Source organism: Dipodomys merriami, unplaced genomic scaffold, assembly GCF_024711535.1.
Source record: "Dipodomys merriami isolate MVZ:Mamm:240054 unplaced genomic scaffold, mDipMer1.0.p SCAF_406, whole genome shotgun sequence".
In the NCBI taxonomy this organism is placed as follows: domain Eukaryota; kingdom Metazoa; phylum Chordata; class Mammalia; order Rodentia; family Heteromyidae; genus Dipodomys; species Dipodomys merriami.
Window position 1 is genome coordinate 631451 of NW_027205671.1, and position 22197 is coordinate 653647.

Genomic DNA, 22197 nt, shown 5'->3' on the forward strand with positions numbered 1-22197 from the left:
TCAGAGAAGTTGATGTTAGGTGAAATGAACCCCAAGATAAGGATTCAAATATTTTTTCTTTCTTTTGATTGTTTCTAACATATTTATTAAATGAGTTTTTGTTGCTTTGTATGTCCCTCCCCCACAGTATAACCCCTGCTTTCACTGTATTTGATGTTGGTATAATTTGTGGAAAGGAAGGGAAAAAATCATTTCATTAGGGATCCAGGTGCACACGTTGCAACAATGAGCTGTGCAAGAACAATGGCAGAGTGAGAGGACATGTGTGTCCCTCTGCACCCCAGACAGCTCTCAATGTTCTCACACTCTGCCTCAGGCTCCCAAGGAGCTGCAGGTACAGTGTGAACCACAGCACGTGGTCAGTGCGTCATAATGTCTCCAAGTTGACCATTGTCACCAAACTCCTCCAGCACAGTCACCTCTGCTCTGGGAGCCCAATCTCTGGACTTCCTCCCCAGAGCTGCTTTATAACAGAGGACATGCAAATAGGACGTCCCTCTGCCCATGAAAACCAGCCCATCCCTGACCTGAGCTCTGTGAGCTGATTCCACCAGTGACTGAGCACAGACCACCACCATGGAGCTGGGGCTGCGCTGGGTTCTCCTTGTTGCTCTGTTGAAAGGTGATTTATGGGGAGCAAGGGATACTGAGTGTGCAAATGGACATGAATGGGAGGAACAGTGGATGTGTGTGACCATTGCTGACCAGGATTCTCTGTGTTTGCAGGTGTGCAATGTGAGGTGCAGCTGGTAGAGTCTGGGGGAGGCTTGGTGCAGCCTGGGGGGGTCCCTGAGACTCTCCTGTGCAGCCTCTGGATTCACCTTCAGTAACTATGGCATGAGCTGGGTCCGCCAGGCTCCAGGGAAGGGGCTGGAGTGGCTCTCATACATCTATGATAGTAGTAGCACATACTATGCAGACTCCGTGAAGGGCCGCTTCACCACCTCCAGAGACAACAGCAAGAGCACACTTTACCTGCAGATGAACAGCCTGAGAGTGGAGGACACGGCCGTCTATTACTGTGCTACAGACACAGTGCAGGAAATCCAGTGTGGGCCAGACACAAACCTCCCTGCAGGGCGCTCAGCACCAGCAGGGGGCGCTGGGCACATACTGAGGTCATGGCAGTCACAGGAGCAGCTGTGGAGCTCAGGCCCTGACTCCTCTGTGTGTCTGGCCTCTCCACAGGACGCAGCGTCCCCCACAGAGCTGTCTAGGGTGTTAAGGGCTCCTGTGCTGGGTGAGGACATTGCTCTCCAATTCCACTGGTTTCTCTCCATCTGCCAAGATCCTGAGCAGAGTCCATCTGGCCTTCCCCATGCTGTCCTTCGTCTTCTTAGAGGAAGAGCAGACACTCACTGCTCACTTTTTTTTTTTTTTTTTTTTGGTAGGATCTTGGGCTGGAACTCTGGGCCTGGGTGCTGTCCTTCAGCTCTTCAGCTCAAGTGGAGCACTCTACTACTTAAGTCACATCACCAATTCTGGTTTTCTTGTGGTTTATTCTCCAATAAAGTCCCTGAGAGTTTCAGGGACTTTCTTGCCTGGGCTGGCTTTGAACCACCATCCTCAGATCTCAGGCTCCTGAGTACCTGGGTTTACAGGCATGAGCCAGTGACACTGGGCTCATACTCACTTGTTTACACTCAGCCTCTGCCAGACCTTGGAAATACTTCCTGTGAGTCACAGACATCTTCCTTATGCCTGGAATGCCGGGCGGGCCTTTGTTTCCTTGCTGGCCGTTCCTGGGTGTAGGACATTGGGATGCGGTCAGGATGTTGTGAGGACGCTGCATCCGAACTCAGAACACACCGTGTCTCCCCATCCCCCGCACTGAGGTGCTCTCTTCTCAGAGGTCATGTCCCAGCAGCTGCAGGCATCCCACAGCCTGGCCTGGCCAAGCCCCCGTGGTCTCTGTCCCCTGCCTGTACCATGTAGGTGGCACTGGCTGTCATTACTGATGGAGCCGGGTCCCACAGCCCCAGGGAAGCTGCTGGGAAGGACAGGAGACATCTTCAACTGCAGCCGTCTCTCAGGAGTCGAGTCACAGTATCTGAAGACACAGCCAAGAAACACATGTCCATGAGCTGAGCACGGTGACCAGCAGGACCCAGCCATGGATTACTGTGCAAGAGACACCGGGAGAGACGTCATTGTGAGTCCTGACACAGACTGTCCACCGGACCCTGAGTCTGAGCTGCGGAGATGCTCAGGGCCAGCAGCCCTGGATCTCACCCCAGAAGCTGGGTGGGAGCTGGGTGTCAGGTTCTGTGACGCTCCCTCCTCCCATTCCCGGGGTCCCTCTGGACACCTCCCCATCACCCCACAGTCCCTCTGGACATGCCTGCCTTCCTTTTGTTTCCTCTTCCTCACGTGCTCACTGGGGCACTGTGGGAGGGAAGGACTTCCTCTGTGTGTGGATGAGATGGGATCAGCCATCAGCTTCCTGTGGAGCACTGCCACTTCCTGTGTCCTTCTTCCCTGATGCCCACACCTGTCTCAGGTGAGCGGCCTCCCTTCCTCTTCCCCTCAGCCCCCGTGCTGTCCACTCTGTGGACACTCCTGCTTCACAGCGCACGGCAGCTGCTGATGGTCATTTCCACTCTGTCTACACTCTCAGGATGGAGGGGGATGGAGGACCACCTGAGCTCTCAGTCCCCAGCAGGGGCAGAGCAAGGGCAGAGAGGAAAGCCCTCCCACCCAGGGGATTCCAGGGGTCTAACGGAGGCCCGACTGTCTCTCAGGGGGTGTTCCAACATGGTTGACAATGCAGACTCAATTGCACTAAAAATCCCTCGAACAAGAGTATCCTCAGCTAGGGACTGAAATGTGTTTACCTATGAGACCAATAAATGTACGTGAAACAAAGAGACAATGTGCTGTCCCAAGACTCCAGGCTTAAATGAGGAAGTGAGCCGAGTGCAGCCGTCTCCTGTCATGGGGACCATCCACAGAGGCCGAGGAGCCTTCATCCCGCCCTCTGCAGCCACCACAGCTGCCTGGCTCAAGGCACTGCCGACCTCGGCCTCTCTTTACACTGGGAGGTGGGCTTCAAACTGTAGACCTTTTTCTTCTTGGTTCTGTTTCTCCGTGGTTTGAATGGTGCTGTTTACCCTTTCATGATTCCTGGGCTCTTTCTGTCTTCCTATCTTCTGAGCACCATCTGTCATTTGGGACCCTGAGCCTTCTCACTGATGCAGGGAATTAGAAGAATGGAGGATGGTGCTAACCTAGTTTGCTGTCTGTGGTGCAGTGATTTGAACTCCATGCTTTGCATTTGCTATTCTGATGATCTGCTGCAGATTCACACCTGCAGCAATGTTCAACATTGTTTATTTTTGAGATAGTAAGTTTCTTTCTGCAGAGGCAGACATCTGGATGGTGATTCAGAAGAGAGTAGAAAGCAAGGTGGGTGCTTTCCATGATTCTCCTGGATTCTCCCCATGGAAGATGAGCATTCTGTCTTAGGACAGTCTCAAAGAACTGCTTTTAAATCCCAGGCTCATGCCTGTAATCCTAGCTACTCAGAAGGCTGAGATCTGAGGATCATGGTCCCAAACAGCCTGGGCAGAAAAGTCCTCAGGAAACTCTTATCTCCAATTACCCACTCAGAAATGGCATGGCGCTGTCTCTTAAAGTGGTAGAGCATTAGCCTTGAGCAAAGGAACTCACAGACAGTGCCCACATTGTGAGTTCAACCCCCACCAACAACAAAGATATAAAAAGAAAGAAATCAATTTGATCAACATGTGTCCATCAGTGTCACCCATTTAAACTTTCTCCCCATTCCCGCACAATTATATTTCCTCCTAAAATTTGAACCTAAACATCATTTATGTTGAGTGTTCTACCACTAAGATATATTTGTATACTTTTAAATTGACACAACACATTTAGGAGAGATATCTTAATAATTTGATATGCTAAAGTAATGTGTAATGATAAAATTCCGATAAATATCATAAGTTTCCCTTCAGTGTTAAATTAATGCAAGACAATTTAACAGTGACCAGTACAAGAAAAATGAAATTATTCTCAGCAATGACGCATGTTTGCTTTTCTTATCTGCACATTTACGCAGGCTTCTGTGCAAATAGCAATAGTCTGAGGCTAAACACAGCAGCCTGTCTTCATCAGAAGACCTCCTGGGAAGGGCTGCAGAGCTCTGGCTGAGGGCCAGTGGCTGAAGCCTCTCTGTGGGTGCAGCAGGGAATTCCTGTGTGCTATGCACCCGGTGTGGAGCGGCTGCCTTATCTAATGGACTGAGAGGCTTTCTTTCCGCAACCACGGTGTGGCTGTGGCACAGGCCTGTGGTTGGGTTTTTGGGATCTTCCCCTGCAGGACGCTCAGCTGGGATCAAGGTGCACATTTTTGCCCTGGCAGGCCTGAGAGGCACAGTCTCCAGGACAGCAGCCCACCAGGCCTTCAGCCTTCTGCCTTCTGCCTGGCGTCCCATCACTTCCACTGTACATGATTCCTGTCAACAATTCGACCTTACTTCCCAAGCTTCTTGCAACATATGTAAACACGAGGTCTATGGCAATGTGAGCTGTACACCACCACATCTCTAGTGCTCCACAGAAGTCCTCTCCACAGGAAAATTCCTAGGCCTGAGGGACACAGATCAACACACTGGCTGGAGTCCAGGCCTTGAGGTCAGCTTCTCACAGCAGATCTGTCTCCACCTCCAAGTCCCTGGGGTCACAGCGAGGTCTTCAGCCATGTGTCCCACAGCGGAGCCGCCAGTCCCTCTGTGAGCACACCTGCTGTTACCTGCTGAAGGCTCAGCTCTCTTCCCCAGCAGGAGAGCTGCACACAGGTCAGAGCTCAGTGCCACAGTTTCTCCACCCTGACTGCTTCTCTGCCATGTCCTGGGTCCCAGGAACTCCCTGTCACTTCTCCTTTCCTCTCTTCCTCAGAATCTGCTCAGCTTTGTGTCAGTGGATCTTTGTTCATGGACAAAAGTGTTGTTCACCTTCAGCTCACTGCCGCGGACCGGGTTCTGTCGGGGCGACGGAGGATACCTAGGGGAGGAACCTGGAATAGGATGGGGAGATGGCAAACAGACAACTCACACACATTAGGAGTGGATGCTGAGTGCGATTTAATGCAGAGGATAACAAACTTTTATAACAGAAGTCTTCATAAGAAAAGGGGCAAAAGGTTACACAATCTTGCTGCAAGGCTTCATTCTTGGATGGTCACCAGCTGGTCGCCTGAAAGGGCAAAAGTTTACACAATCTTGCTGCAGGGCTTCATTCTTAGGTGGTCACCAGCTGGTTGCCTGAATGGCACTTGTTTCCGGCTTATCTCTAAGAAATATAATGGGTTTCGACGTTTGTCACCATCTCACCATTACCTTATTTCTATAGAGGCCTTAATTATAAGGTTACGGAGGCCTAGATCTAGCAAGTCTCTTAGTAAATGAGAGTACCAGGAAGTTCTATCTCCTAAGTAGTTATCTCAGCAACGGCCATACATTCTTTCTGTTCTAGCCACGCCTACAGCTTCTTGTAAATTTCTTACAATTCCTTTTGCTGGAGTGACTTTGTGAAACCTCCAATACTTTTATATTTGCTTATGGCTTGTCTACTAGCCTCCATAAGAGGGGTTTCAGGGTAGCACTTAACTCTGGTGAGTTAGTCATATTTTTAAGACACTCATCAGATATTGGAGTCGTCAACACTCTTAAGAAAGAGCTTTGAATAAGGGAACGTTGACAATGAGTAAGTACAATGAGCAGTAGAAACAGTAAAAGATTAATAGGCACTCTTATGAGGAAAAGATAGGCAGAAACACATCTTTTCCAGGGGTTTTTCCAGCCTTTTCCCAGGAGTAGGCCTCTTAGAAGCCCTATTCTCCGAGGTAGACTTCGGTGAAGTCCCAAAACTTGGAGATAGGTTTCTGTAAAGCCCCATTCTCTGAGGTAGACTTCGCTGAAGTCCAAAAACTCAGAGATAGGTCTCGAGGCCCCTATCATGGTCTGATAGATGGTTTCCCATGCTAAGCAGACTCTACTGGGGTCGGCGTGACAGCTCACCATCTTGTCCAGCACTAGGAATCACTGTAACCAATGACTTGAAAGACAGAAGCAAGGAAACTGTCAAAGGGTTGATGAAATAATTTGAAGAAGACAAGGCATTTGTCCATAATTACAAATACCCATTTACCTATGAGCACATTGTTATGGATTGTGACTTATTGAGATTATTATTATTGACCTTAACAACACACAAGATATTGTTACAAATAAATGCACATAAACAGGATGAACAAACCAGAAAGCTAGACTATGAGAACACCAGAGCGCACTGTCAAGCATATGCCTAAATCCTGGCTATCTTGGTTTGTGGTCAGAAAGAAGTAAAGTGTGGCAAAGCCACATCTGATCTCATCTCAGGGAGGAGGCTCTGGAGAGCTCACAGATGAGCACCATTCTCCTGTAACACAGCAGGGAACTGTGGGCCCTCCTTGACTGTGCAGGCCCAGACCAGGCATGGAGCTGATACCATGGAAGACCCTGCCAGCGTGGAAACACATTCACTATTGTTTTACACTCTTGCGTGTGCACTAGGAGGTCACAGGCGTGTTGCACTTTGTGTTTTCTGTGTGATCAGAAATGTTGACAGCACGATCACCAGGCACAATGGCAGAGTGAGAGGACATGTGTGTCCCTCTGCACCCCAGACAGCTCTCAGTGTTCTCACACTCTGCCTCAGGCTCCCAAGGAGCTGCAGGTACAGTGTGAACCACAGCACGTGGTCAGTGCGTCATAATGTCTCCAAGATGGCCATTGTCACCAAACTCCTCCAGCACAGTCACCTCTGCTCTGGGAGCCCAATCTCTAGACTTCCCTCCAGAGCTGGCTTTATAGCAAAGGACATGCAAATAGGACGTCCCTCTGCCCATGAAAACCAGGCCATCCCTGACCTGAGCTCTGTGAGCTGATTCCACCAGTGACTGAGCACAGACCACCACCATGGAGCTGGGGCTGCGCTGGGTTCTACTCGTTGCTCTGTTGAAAGGTGATTTATGGGGAGAAAGGGATACTGAGTGTGCAAATGGACATGAGTGAGAAGAACAGTTAATGTGTGACCATGGCTGACCAGGATTCTCTGTGTTTGTAGGTGTGCAGTGTGAGGTGCGGCTGGTGGAGTCTGGGGGAGGCTTGGTGCAGCCTGGGGGGTCCCTGAGACTCTCCTGTGCAGCCTCCGGATTCACCTTCAGTGATTACTACATGCACTGGGTCCGCCAGGCTCCAGGGAAGGGGCTGCAGTGGGTTGCACGAATTGATCCAGGGGGTGGTAGCACACGGTACGCAGACTCTGTGAAGGGCGGTTCACCCTCTGCAGAGACAACAGTCAAAGCACGCTGTACCTGCAAATGAGCAGCCTGAGAACCGAGGACACGGCCCTGTATCACTGCGCAGGGCTCAGGGAGAGGAGCCAGTGGGGCCCAGACACACAGTGCGGCGGCCTAGGCCAGCAGGCGCTGAGCCGCGTCAGCTGCAGGGGTGGCGAGGAGGTGGCCCTGGGGTCTGGCCGCACCCTCCCAGGGCTGCAGGCCCCAGCTGGGGTCTCCCGCGCTCACAGACCCGGGTGGGCCCGGTGCGCACGCAGCAGGGCCCGGCTGACGGCAGCACCCGTGCTCCCCTCCCTTCACGCGTGCGCAGCCGCACTGGGCTGCGCGTGCGCCCTGGGCTCCCCTCGCTCTGGCGCGTCTTCCCGCGGTGCCCGTGGCTCGTCGTCTGGAGGCGGTGGCGGCCCCGGGCGGCGAGCACGGCCGGCGCGTCCTCCTGCTCGGTCACAGGACGCGGCCGTGCACGGGGAGGACGGGAGGACGGCGGACGGGCGATGGCGGCGAGCGCGCTGTGCGGGTGGATCTGCGCAGGTCCACGTGTGTGACTCGGAGGGATTGTGGCTGCAGGTGTCGACAGACGTGTTTCTCCTTGTCCCTGTGTGCTGTCCAGGTGGGGTCAGAGTCAGGATCGGCCTGTGAACCCTTGAGGTCCCGTTGCTCACTGCTGGCCTCCAGCTCCATCAGGACCAGCGGTGCCTCTGGCATTGGCTTCACTGACTCATGAGGAGGGCTGCACTGGACAGGAGACATGGTGACATCGAAGTCACCTCCACAGCCACATGTGAACCTGAGACAGACAGCAGAGCCCCGTCCTCCACACCACAGAGCTCTGCTGTCCACCTGGGGAGGATGTGGGCTTCAGACACCTGCAGGACTGCTGGCCAACAGAAGGGGCAGCCGGGGACACGCTGAGCTGGGCAGGGCCTGCTGTACATGCTGAACGACCTGGGTATGTCCTGTGCCAGTGAAACATGTGTCCCGTTAACACTGGCTCAGATAGGAGCCAGGGCCAGAGGATCTCACCGGTGACCCAGCTGTGGGGAGCCTGCGATCTGAGCAGTGCAGTTCCAAGCCAGCTTGGGAAGAAATCAATGAGAATCCCAGCTCAGACAACACACCCAAAGCCAGAGAGGAAGCTGCTGCTCAAGGGATAGAGCTCCAGACGTGAGCACCAAAAGTAAAGGACAGCACCCAGGCCCCGGGGACAACCCAGCACTGTCCTCAGAGAAAGAAATGGACAACAAATGCACTGTATGCATGAATTAGAGTAGAATCATGGAACCATTAATGGGGGAAAAGAGAGGTCAGGTAGATCAGAAAGGTGACTGTGCTGAAGGCAAACTGTAGGAATATATGAAGATATTGCAACAAAACTTGTTATGTGATCACTACTCACTAGTAAACATTAATAACCAGAGTCCCAAGCATGGCTCAAGGGCAGACATACTGCCTGGTGAAAAGTAGCTCCTCTGTTCAATTAGTCCAGGAAAACAGGATGTATTCCCACAGGTTACTTTGCTTCTTTTTGGGTCAACTTCATTCTGAGGACACAGGGCCTTTACCGGGAGCTCAGGTGAAGCTCAGGTTTGGAGTTCTGGTCTCTGAACAGGAGACACAGTTTTCTCCCTCACTATCCCCCAGCACCTGTGACCAGGCTCTGCTCCCTGCATATGCCTTCAGTTCCAACATGGAGGCCCTGGGGTCAAACACAAGTGACACAGAGGAAGGAGGAAGAGGAGGTACCACACACCCTGGATTAAAGTGCTGCTGGTTAAACTGAAGGAAGCTCAGTGTGCTTCTCAGGACGCTGTCCTCACATAGACAGCACAGATTCATGTGAAACTACAGTGGACACCTCTGGCCATTGGGAAATGGTGGATCTTCTCAAGAAGGAGATGACATCATCGGGTCTCCCTCCTGCTCTCACCTCCTCCACTCATGACTTATGGAAGGCCATCCATGGGCCAGGGGGGCTGTGGGTCCTGGGTGGTGGTGGTTTGGGCTGACTGGGTCCCACCATCCCAGTTCATAGATCTGGTATCAGGCAGGATGCAGGGAACTCATGAGAACACCGGGACCTTGCATCCACCAGAGAAGTCATTTGCACTTCCGCTGGGGTGGGATCTGTGCCAGGGTCTAAAGCCTCAAGAGGATGTCCATGGGGTAGATAAGCCCAACATGTGATAAGGGCAGGGCCATATGCAAATCTCTGAAGTCCACAGAGTAGAAAGGCCAGGCTCTTCTGGCATATATACACACAGGCCTGGCCCTCCCGTCTCCAGAGGCACTCGGTCCACATCCTCACAGCATGGAGTGGTCGTGGAGGCTCCTTCTCCTGCTGGTGGCAGTCCCAGGTGAGAACCCCAGGCCAGGGCTGCAGAGGATGCAGAGGAGCTCCCGGCCCTAACTCCAGTGTCTCCTCCACAGGTACCTACTCCCAGGTGCAGCTGGTACAGTCTGGGCCTGAGCTGAAGAAGCCTGGAGAGGCCGTGAAGATCTCCTGGATACACCTTCACTAGCTATGCTATTAACTGGATGCGACAGGAGCCAAGAGGTGGCCTGCAGTGGATGGGGTGGATCAATACTAACACTGGAAATCCAACCTACGCTGAGGGCTTCAAAGGACGATTCGTCTTCTCCCTGGAGACCTCTGTCAGCACAGCACATCTGCAGATCAGCAGCCTGAAGGCCGAGGACACGGCTGTGTACTATTGTGCAAGGCACATTGAGGAAACCACATCTAGAGGGTGTCAGAAACTCAGGGAGAAGCTGCTCCTGCTCACCAGACAGCAGCACTAGCTGCACACAGCCTGTGGTGGAGGTTGTGATTTAGAGCTGGGAAAGGTAGGAAAGAGAGCTTTGCTCATGTGCAGAATAATTTCACCAAGATGTTGACAGGTCCTGGAATGGGAGAGAAATTGATTGCAGCAGGCACTAATTTGTGGAGTAAACATTGCTCCCCTAACAGCTCTCACCATAAAGACACTGAAGAGTCTATAGTGAAATCCTCTCTTAGGAGCCGGGACCTCTGACTCCATCACTTGTAGTCCAAGAAGAGGGCAGATCAGACAGCTCACTATGGAGACAGTACAGTGCTTCCTCATGTACAGTAGAGATCACACAGATTAGACAGCTCACTATGGAGATAGAACAGTGATTCCTCAATATATTAAAAATAGATATACCACATGAATCCTTTATATGACTTCTGGTTATAAAGACAAAGAACAACCCTCTGATTGCCTCAATTTCTTTTTACTCATTCTTTTCAAGGTGCTATTCACAGCAACAGTATTCTCTCATCTATCTATGTGCCAAGCAAGGGACAACAAAATAATGATGCTGTTAAAATACCTTCACTGCTGAATATGTTACGCTATCAGAAGAACAAAAGATCCCACCTAAAACCTTTGGATATGGGAAGTAATTTCAGCAAAGTACAACAAAGAAAATCAGCATTGAAATCAGCTCCTTCTCGTGTACCTGTACCATAGAGAGAAAAAAAATGGGAAAACCGCTATTCACACGATCCTCAGAAAATAAATAAAATGCCTGGGATACCATGGAGGATAAAGCCCTCTACAGTGACATTTATAAAACAATGACGTAAGGAATTGAAAGGAACACATATCAATCAAGGGAATGGAATGACTTCAAATTACACAGATCGACAGAACAGTCATTATGAAAAGGGCTGTATCCTCCAAAGCAGTCTACAGACTTGATCAACCGCCATGAAAAGCCCCGTGGCCTTCTTCCCAGAAATGGAAAATGAAAGTGATGCAAAGTGTCACATGGAAATACCAAAGACCTTGAGCAAAATAAGTAGTGCTGGAAGTGGACAAGACTTAATTCACATTTTGACACTGAGGATAGAATAGCATTCAATTCCTACAGTAAACACACAATATGAAAACGGGAAGAAATCTTGGGCATACATGGATCTGACAGAGGATGAATTTCCAGGATATATGAAGCCCTCAAATAATTAAACACCAGTACTCACAATTCCATTAATAAATATGTAGAGGAATTGGTTAGCCCTCAAAATAAGAATCTCCTATGGCCAATAACACATAAAAGATATTCAATATCCTCAGCCATGAACAAAATGCACATCATGACTGCACTGCATTCCAACTTTACACTGGTGACAATCAAGAAAAGATATGGGAACTGACAAAGATTCAGGAAAAGAAACCTTCCATGGTGCCCTCAGAATGTGAGCGAGTGCACTATGGGACTCAGAATGGAAAACCCTCCACAGACTAAAAGCCAAGACACCAATGATCCATCTCCTCACTCCTGCACACACCCAAGGGGTCTCGGGCAGTCTATGATATAGTGACCCCACAGTTGTGTTTGTCTTCAACTGTCCACAATAGGAAAGGTATCAGACTGGGTCCCTTCAATGGATTCCTCAATGGATGAACCTAGAAATTATGTTATGTATACAGAATGGAATTACTCAGCTACAAAGAGAAATGAAGAATACAGAATGGAATTACTCAGCTATAAAAGGGAATGAACTTACATCACTAGAAGGAAAATTGAAAAAATAGAGAACACTTTGTTGATGAAAATAAGCCAGACACCAAAGGAGTAATATTGCATTTTTGTCTCATAGGTGGAATAAAGATCTGAACAAGATCATTAAGTATGAGTATAAAACTGGAATGAAAATAATATGCAGAAGCCAACAATATTGGTAAGGGGCAGGAGAGCGTAAAATCAAAGTGCATTACACACTTGTGTGAAAATGTCATAAGGAAACCCATTATTTGATACAATGAAGCTAATTTGATAAGAAAAGGGGCCCAACACTAGTGGCTCACACCTGTCATCCTAGCTCAGATCTGAGGATCACAGTTCAAAATCACCCTATGCCAGAAATTCTGTGAGACATTGATCTCTCATTAATCACAGACAAAGCCAGGCATGGTGCTAGCTCTGGTAGTAGAGGGGGAGCCCTGAGCAAACGGAGCTCAGGGAAAGAGTCCAGGCCCTGGTTCAAGGCCCAGGACTAGCTGGAAATAAAGAAGTAAACAGAAAACCCGACAGAGCAGAGAGATGAGCTTCGGCATGAACGCTGGAGTGGTCCAGGAGCTCTGGTAAGAGACTGTGATGGAAAGAGGAAGCCAAGTGCAGCTCCCTGAGCTGAGACCTGAATGGAGCCTTGGAGCAGCCACTCTGTCACAGACGCAGGGCTCAGGATGAGGGCAGAGTGGGGCATGAAAGGTGCGGGCACCGCGCAGCCCAGGACGCCCTGGACAAACCCCTCCACACTGCCCTGCATGCCCATGTGGCCACCTCAGTCTTCCCAGGGGTGACTCCTGTGTCCTGGCAGCGTGGGGCTCAGTGCTGACCCTGTACGGAGCTCGGGCCTCGGGGTGTCACACGGTCTCTCTGCAGGGCACAGAATCCAAGATGGATGTGTGGAGACCGTCTGATTCATGGATGGCTGGGGACAGGCAGAGACAACGAGAGAAATGGGGACAGCACAGGAAGACCACTGGACAGCGTCCTCAGAACTATGGGCTCAGCACCCCAGAGAGGCAAAGCCTAACTGACCTGTGGGGTGACCTGTGCTCAGTACTGCAGGTGACAAAGCTCAGTGAAAATCCAGCCTGGGAGAGCTGCAGACCCACAGACCCCACGCACGGGGCTCCTTGCCCAAGTGTGCCCAGTACTGTGTGTGTGTGTGCGAGACCACATGTGTCCATGTCCACACCTGTGCGCACACCTGTACATAGTACAATGTATATGTGAGACCTCATGTGTGCTCGTCCACACTGTGTGTGCACACCTGTAAACAGTACAGTGTATATGTGCGTGGATGAGAGCAGTGCTCCATGTGCAGTAAGAGCAGAGAGCTCAGGTCATCCCTGCTTCCCAGAACAACGATGCTAATGGTCCTCTCCTGCTGTTGTTACATGTCTCACTGGGAGACACATACAATAGACCCTATGGAGAGATCAGAGTACAGCTCTTCACAAAGACTAAGTCAAAGACCAACAAAGCAAGCAGCAGAAAGAGGGTACTGGGAGTGCAGAGATGAGGGGCAAATGGTAGAAGAATGAAGGAGACAACGTGGAGAATGCAGGCAAGAATACAGTGCCTATGCCACAGAATTGAGAACACTGAGCTCAGGGTGGGTCAAAGGGGAAAGGTGAGGAAGGAATGACACAGATCCACATGCCTTGTATCCACAAACTGCTTTGTTCAATGATGTCAGCATACATGTCCTGAACATTAAGCAGAGAGAGGGAAGAGGTGGTGGAAGGGTGGGCAGGAATGTTGAAATGGGCAATGTTGATTAAGCCACAGTGTGTCATAAACTGCTTCACAGAATGACAACACATTTATAGAGCGACTTATTTTGTTTTGTTTTTATTTAATTTTAAAAAAATTGTGTAGTTGGGATACAGGTGGACCTGTTGCAACAATGAGAAGTACAAGTTGTCATGTCCAAAACGAGCTTTACAACGTCGGTGGGGGGGGGGGGGTGGAAGGGGGGGAAGGAGAAGGATTGGGATTGGGGGGGAGGGGGGAGGCTGGGAAGGGATGTGAAGGGTAAACAAAGGAGGAGGCTGCAATGCTTGGTAAGAAATGTACGCATTATCCTGCCCATGTAATTGTAACTCCTCTGTACAGTATGTTCACAAATAAAATTAAATTAAATTAAAAAAAAAAAGAAAAAAAATTGCGTAGTTGATGTACAGAGCTGTTACAGTTATGTGAATCAGGTACAATCAGTGCAATTCTTTTTTTTTTTGGGGGGGGGGTCTGGTCATGGGGCCTGAACTCTGGGCCTGGGCGCTGTCCCTCAGCTCTTCAGCTCAAGGCTAGCGCTCTACCACTTGTACCACAGCGCCACTTCCGGCTTTTTTTCTTTTTGCTTATGTGGTGCTAAGGAATCAAACCCAGGGCCTCAGGCATGCAAGGCAAGCACTCTACCATTGAGCCACCTTTCCAGTCCTCAGTGCAGTTCTTTATGAACCTTTTTCCCCTTCTGTTGCTCTCTCCCAATCCTTCCTTCCTGTCCGAACCCATAAGATTTCCAGTTCATTTTTGTGGAGCACATGGGCAGCAAAGATGGCGCTGGGAGGGGGTTGAGTGGGCAGAGCCTAATTTACTGAAGAGCACATGGCCAGCCAAGATGGCTCTGGGAGAGAGTAGAGTGGGCAGACCCCAATTGATCTTCTGATCAGTACCTAACCAGCCCGTGAAGGCTCAGGTGAATGATAGGGTGTGACCTTGACAGTGATTGGTTCCTCTTCCTCCCTTACCATACCACCCACCCTCTTTGTCTTTAAAAAAGGGGCTGCTCTCTGTTAATAAACGAGTTTTTCTGCCTGCTGGATTTGGCTCCCCGCTGTGTCTGATTGTCTCCTGGGCTGAGGGAGGCTAGGGAACGGGCGAGCGCCGCACTTACCTTTCCTCGGACCCCGTCCGTCTTTTGTGGGACGGACGAAGACCCAACATCTGGCGCCCAACGTGGGGCACGAAAGGAAAAGATACCGGCCGAGGCTAAGCGGTCTCTCGGGGTAAGTGAAACCCTAAATATGGGTAATGCTATATCACAGAAGGAGGAGGAAGAGGCAACATCAGGCCTAGAAGGGGTACAGGAGGATGTGGGAAGTGAGAAGGAAAAGGAAAGGGTCAAATCCAGTCGAGAACGCACTGAGACGTGCACAGTAGAAGTCAAAACGAGGGTAAAAATTACCCCCTCTGACCCAGCTGATATTACCCCCTCTGACCCAGCTGATACTGACGGTCCGAGGCCCCCTCCCTATTCTCCTGATTGGAGGGGAGGTACGGCGCCCTACGAGACCTGCGAGAGGGACTTGCAAGACCCAGACCCCTACCAGCCTTCTATGGAGGGGCCGAGGGCCGGGAAAGTAACCTCCTCGGAGACCTCCTCTGGAAAGGAAGGGCCACCAAAGAGCCCTGGAAAGGAAGGGCCACCAAAGAGCCCTGGAAAGGAAGGGCCACCCAAGAGCCCAGACTCTCGGCCACAGGATTCGCTTCCCCAAGCCTATCCAGTCAATCTGGCACCAGGGGCTAACAGGCCCTTGGAATGGTATCCATGGGAAGCTAAGGATCTTAAAGAGCTCCGCAAGGCGGTGGCGGAGGATGGCCCAAACTCTCCCTGGGCCCAGACCCTATTACAAGACATTGCCTATCACCCTTGTGTCCCTAAGGACTGGATGGATGTGGCCAAAGCTGTTCTTACTAGTTCTCAGTTTATTAAATGGCATGCTTTCTTTAAGGAAGAATGCAGAGTGAGAGCAGAGAGTAACCGGCAGGCTCAACCTGCAATACCCATTACTTATACCATGTTAGCAGGGACGGGGGAAGCCTACTCCACTGGCGTCGAACAGGCCGCAATACCTGGCCCGTACCGTGACCAGGTGAGGCAGGCAGGACTTGCTGCGTGGTACAAACTAGATGATGGGCCTACTGAGTCCCCCATAGCAGGAGTGAGACAAAAACCAGATGAGTCTCTACCTGATTTCATAGACCGAGTCCAACAGAGCGTTCACCGCAAGCTGCCAGCAGGGAACCTCCGAGATCAGTTTGTAAAGCTGCTGGTCTGGGAAGGGATGAATGCAGACCACCGCATGGCCTGCGCAGGATTGAAAGAGAGTTCCCTGAGCAGACGGGTGGTGGCCTCACAGGATGTGGGAACGCAACAGCACCGGTCCCAATCACTAGCTTTAGCTTTACAGGCTCAGACGCCAGCAGCCCGGGGCCAAGGAACCCCAGGGGGGAGAGGGACTTGTTTTAAATGCGGGCAAGAGGGGCACTTTAGGAGGGACTGTACACAGCAATCCTCTGCCAACCGGCCCGGGGGGGCCAAACTGCCACCTACGCCCTGCCCCAGGTGCAGGAAGGGATACCATTGGAAAAAGGATTGTCGATCCAAGTTTGATTTAGATGGGAAGCCTTTAAACTAGGGGAGGGGCATCCTCCAGCCCCGTTAACCCAAGGAGGAACCCCCTCTGCTGCGAGGCCCAGGCAGCCTCATGGCAGGGCAGCCCAGGTCCATTGGACCATCCCCCTGGAGGACGGACTCCGCCCTAAAATGAGTATTCTCATAGGCGGAAAGAGGTTTCACTGCTTAATTGACACTGGGGCAGACCGAACCATACTCAGGGAGGAGGAAGTGCCCTCGGACTGGAAGCTTGCACCTGGGCCCCCGATATTGGGGGTAGGGGGCAACTCCCAGACCAAAGAAACGGTTGCCCTTATGACATGGACTAGCCCAGATGGAGAACAGGGAAAGATACGCCCTTTAGTGGCAAAGAACCTCACTGCCAATTTACTAGGGCAAGATATGCTAAGACAAATGGATGCCGTGGTCACTACGGATCATCGAGCATCCTATGATGATATCCTGGATGGGGAAGAAGCACAAAGGCTTAAACAGGATGGAGAGGGAGTTAAGGAAAGGGATTTTTTAACTTTCATAATTACAGAGAAGAACATAGGGGGCCCGCTCGGGTGCACCCCCAATCCTAAAGGCCACTGCCCCCCGGGTACCTCCCATTAGGTGGAAGCCGGGAAGCCCAATCTGGGTGGAGCAGTGGCCATTGACTAAACCTAAACTTGAAGCCCTCCACCTTCTGGTGGAGGAGCAGATAAGCCTCGGGCATATCCGCCCTTCTATAAGTCCTTGGAACACACCCGTATTTGTTATTCAAAAAGCCTCCGGGGCTTGGCGGATGCTCCAAGATCTACGGAAGGTAAATGAAAGGATGGAGCTAGTAGGAACGCCCCTAAGAGGCATGCCCTGGACTCCTGCTATACCCTCAGAATATACCTTGGTTGTGATTGATATTAAAGATTGTTTTTTTTCTATCCCTCTGCATCCAGATGACTGCGAGAAGTTTGCTTTCTCTATACCTTCTCTTAATTTTTCCCAGCCTGATCGGAGGTTTGAATGGACAGTGCTGCCACAGGGTATGGCCAATAGCCCAGCCTTTTGCCAACAATACTTGGCCACACTTTTAGAGCCTGTGCTGGGTTCAGATACCTCCCTTGCCTATGCCTACATGGATGATATAATTCTGGGGCACCGAGACCCAAGCTGCCTGGAGGGCCTTCTGGCCCAGGTTCTGGACATATTAAAAAAGGGGGGTTTTACCATAGCCCTTAATAAAATTCAAAAGGTGGCTCCTTTTAAGGTGCTCGGGACCCACCTTACCTTGACTCAGGCCAGCCCCCTTAAGCCTTTGCTGGATATTCCAGCCTCTCTGACCTTAACCCAACTTCAGAGTCTTTTAGGGGAAATCAATTGGCTGTTGCCATGGGTTTCTGTCCCTAAAGATAGTCTTGTGCCCTTATTTGCCCTGCTAAAAGATAGGACGCCACAAGAAGTTATTACAATTACAGACAGCCATCGGGCAATATTTTTGCAGTTCCAAAAAGCCCTGGATAAAGTTTCTCTAAAAAGGTATTCTATCAGTGATCCCATTTCCCTTTGGTTGTTTGCAGGGGTTACATTAATATCTGCAGTTTTAACTCAAAATGGGGAGCCATTAGAGTGGGTTCACACTCCCCTGGGGGGCACGCCTCGGGTGTACTCTCAAGCAGACCAACTTGCAGATGCTATTGTGAAGGGAAGGACGCAAGCCCAAAGGCATTATGGCCTCGACCCTCACTCCATTGTTTTTCCTTTTCGGATGGCAGACGTTGAGTGGCTCACTCGAGCCAATGCTCGTCTTGCTCTCTCCTTGGAGGGGTTTCTAGGCCAAACTGACTGCCATTATGGGCCGTCCAAATGGACTGTCATGTTATGGCGACTTCCCCTCAAAATACCATCTCTATTTTCTCCTACGCCTATTCCTGGCGCCCTTCATGTTTTTACTGACGGAGGTAAAGCGGGCTCTGCATATGCAGCCTTTGAGGAGCAACAAAAGACCCCGAGCCAACAAAGATTTCAACCTTGTCAAGGGTCAGCACAATATAAGGAAATGCTGGCCGTAATTATGGCTCTTCAGGACATTCAAAAACCCTTCAATTTGTATTCTGATAGCCTGTATATGATTAACTTGCTCCCTCATATTCCCCAGGCACATCTTAAGCTGGATGAAAACCCTATTTCCCCCCTTATGGTTACCCTTAAGGGCCTATTAGAAGGGCGGGGAGCCCCTATTCATATTCAACATTTGAGAGGGCATTCAAAACTTCCTGGGTTTTTTTCCCTAGGCAATAAGTGGGCGGACCAGTTAGCTACTGGCCCACAAGCATTAACATTACAAGAGGCTACCTGTTTGCATGATTTAACCCATATTAATTGGAGAGGTCTTCAGCAGAGATTTCCTCAGATTCCTGTAAAGGACCTTAAAAGAATAGTACATACCTGTAAAACATGCCAGCCTTTCTTAAAAGTACCCCCGTTACAGCCCCCGGGGGTAAATCCCAGAGGCCTTAAACCTAATGTCCTCTGGCAAACGGATGTCACTCATTTCCTGGCCTTTGGTAAGTTTAAATATATCTTTGTCTCTATAGATACCTACTCGGGAGCATGCTGGGCCACAGCACATACAGGAGAAAGAACTAAACATTCACAAGCACATTTTCTTCAATGCTTTGCCACCTTGGGTCTACCAGCACAAGTTAAAACCGATAATGGACCCTGTTTTGTTAGCAAAGCAATGTCAGAGTTTTTTGACAAATGGCATATTAATCATACTACAGGAATTCCCTATAATCCCCAAGGCCAAGCAATTATAGAAAGAAATCATCAATGTCTTAAAGAGCAATTATTAAAACAAAAAATGGGAGTTAGCCCCCATGTACAGTTACAGATAGCTTTGTTTACCATTAACATCTTAAATTTTTCAAAAGGGGCAACTGAATCCAGATTTCAGAAGCACTGGGGACAACTAAACCCTAAGCCCCAAGTGGAAGTCAGGTGGAAGGACCCCCTGACACAACAATGGAGAGGACCTGACCCCCTAGTTACTATGGGCAGGGGATTTGGATGCGTTTTCCCCATAGGGGAGTCCGCTCCCATTTGGATCCCTGCCAGGAACCTTAAGTTTTTACCCATTTCCTCTATACAGGAGGATGCCCAAGAATAAGCTAAAGACAAAAGCCAGAAAGACAATTATTAACCATCCCCAAGGGCAACTAGCCCTTGAGAAGCTCTCTTGTGTTCTCTAACAATTGCAGATGCCGATACTCCAGCTGTCCTGATACTCCAGATGTTGGCTGTCCTGACTCTCCCGATCCTGTGAACGGCCCTATGGAATCTGCATCAACCTCAGCGAGTGACCTGGGCAGTGATCAACGCTGGCAATGCAGAAATCGTCAGGAGCACCACAAGAGAAGCTGTCCCTTCGACCTGGTTGCCTGACCTTCATTTTGATCACCACCCTATGGACTATTTAATATTTTTTTAGGAGTTAATTATTTTAATGTTACCTGCTTTAATTGTTCTTTTACTAATTGCTTGTATAGCGGCATTGAATCCATACTTATTGTTAAACAACCACCTTTTGTTATGCTTCCAGCTTAGATTTTGTCCAACCCCACAGGCAAATAGCTGGATTAGAACAATCCCCACCTCTGGACTCTGAAGTGGCAAAGACTGCTATCCCATCCTTCACTAAGGTTAAAGGACTAGTAGTGACATTTCCTGGCCTGGGAATGCTTTTGCTGATGGTTTTTCTATGCCTTCCTTGGGTTATACGTGCACTGCAAAACTCTTATGAGCTTAGCCAGCCAGTTATCAAGCTCCAAATGAATGAATTCCCCCCCCCCCAGAGGAATCGCAGCCAGAGACGGGTAAGAGGGGGTGTCAGTCTGACCAACCTAAGACAGGGCCTTCAGCTTCGCTCTGAAGAAGTTCCCGATGACGGGTAAGGCAGACAAGGCAATCCACCCAACCTAAGACAGGCGGGTTCGCTTCTTTAAGCAAAGATGGGGGGAGATGATGTTGGGAGCAATTGGGAGCTGACAGTAAAGCTCAAAGGTCATCTTGACTACTGTGCTAGCTTAAAGGCACGTACAAGGAACTGGCTTACTTAAGACACCAGGTGCCCAGGAATTAATTGAACTGCTTCGGACATTTCTAACTGTGGTGGGACTGATGTTTATTACTGTGCTAGGTGGGTCTGTCATTAAAACAAAAAAAAAAAGGGGGAATCTGTGGAGCACATGGGCAGCAAAGATGGCGCTGGGAGGGGGTTGAGTGGGCAGAGCCTAATTTACTGAAGAGCACATGGCCAGCCAAGATGGCTCTGGGAGAGAGTAGAGTGGGCAGACCCCAATTGATCTTCTGATCAGTACCTAACCAGCCCGTGAAGGCTCAGGTGAATGATAGGGTGTGACCTTGACAGTGATTGGTTCCTCTTCCTCCCTTACCATACCACCCACCCTCTTTGTCTTTAAAAAAGGGGCTGCTCTCTGTTAATAAACGAGTTTTTCTGCCTGCTGGATTTGGCTCCCCGCTGTGTCTGATTGTCTCCTGGGCTGAGGGAGGCTAGGGAACGGGCGAGCGCCGCACTTACCTTTCCTCGGACCCCGTCCGTCTTTTGTGGGACGGACGAAGACCCAACACATTTTCCCCAGTGTTTGGTGAGTATCACTGTGATATTTATTCATCTTGTCCAGATTTTATGTGACTCCATTACTTTCCCAAATACAAACACTTAGTAAACAATACAAAATTAAAAGGGAAAATGTTTTTTAAAAAGCAAATGATTAGCAAACTTGACTAATGGAAGCAGAGTTAAACTTCTGTAAAGAAGTTCATATGCAATCTGGTTTTCTTAAAGCCAATTGATTAGAGATATTTCACAGTTTATTCACTCCTCTAACAAACTCTGTCTTCCACTGCATCTCCTCTGTGCACTGCCCTGCTGAGACTTCTGCCCCAGAGCTGCTTTATAGCAGAGGACATGCAAACAGGACGTCCCTCTGCCCATGAAAACCAGCCCAGCCCTGACCTGAGCTCTGTGAGCTGATTCCACCAGTGACTGAGCACAGACCACCACCATGGAGCTGGGGCTGCGCTGGGTTCTCCTTGTTGCTCTGTTGAAAGGTGATTCATGGGGAGCAAGGGACACTGAGTGTCCAAATGCACATGAGTGGGAGGAACAGTGGATGTGTGTGACCATTGCTGACCAGGATTCTCTGTGTTTGCAGGTGTGCAGTGTGAGGTGCAGCTGGTGGAGTCTGGGGGAGGCTTGGTGCAGCCTGGGGGGTCCCTGAGACTCTCCTGTGCAGCCTCCGGATTCGACTTCAGTGATTACTACATGAGCTGGCTTCGCCAGGCTCCAGGGAAGAGGCCTGAGTGGCTCTCATACATTAATAGTGATAGTAGTTACATAAACTACGCAGACTCTGTGAAGGGCCGCTTCACCATCTCCAGAGACAACAGCAAGAACACACTTTACCTGCAGATGAACAGCCTGAGAGTGGAGGACACGGCCGTCTATTACTGTGCTAGAGACACAGTGCAGGAAATCCAGTGTGGGCCAGACACAAACCTCCCTGCAGGGCGCTCAGCACCAGCAGGGGGCGCTGGGCACAGCTTGGAGCCGGGTCAGCTCAGGAGCAGCTGCACACAGAGCCCAGGGCTGCTCTCCTGCTGTCTGCCCTGCCTGTGTCCACAGTGTGACAGCATCTCTCAGTTTATTGCCGCGGACCGGCTCTGTCGGGACGACGGAGGATCCCTAGTGGAGGATCTGGAATAGGTGGGGAGATGGCAAACAGACAACCCACACACAAGAGGAGTGGATGCTGAGTGCGATTTAATGCAGAGGATAACAAACTTTTGTAGCAAAAAGTCTCCATAAGAAAGGGCAAAAGGTTACACAATCTTGC

General features: G+C 50.2%; 1 pseudogene; it reads left to right on the top strand.

Annotated features, from left to right (window-relative positions):
• Nucleotides 1–550: 550 nt before the first annotated feature.
• LOC138806715 (immunoglobulin heavy variable 3-66-like) lies at nt 551–2083 on the top strand (annotated as a pseudogene).
• Nucleotides 2084–22197: the final 20114 nt, after the last annotated feature.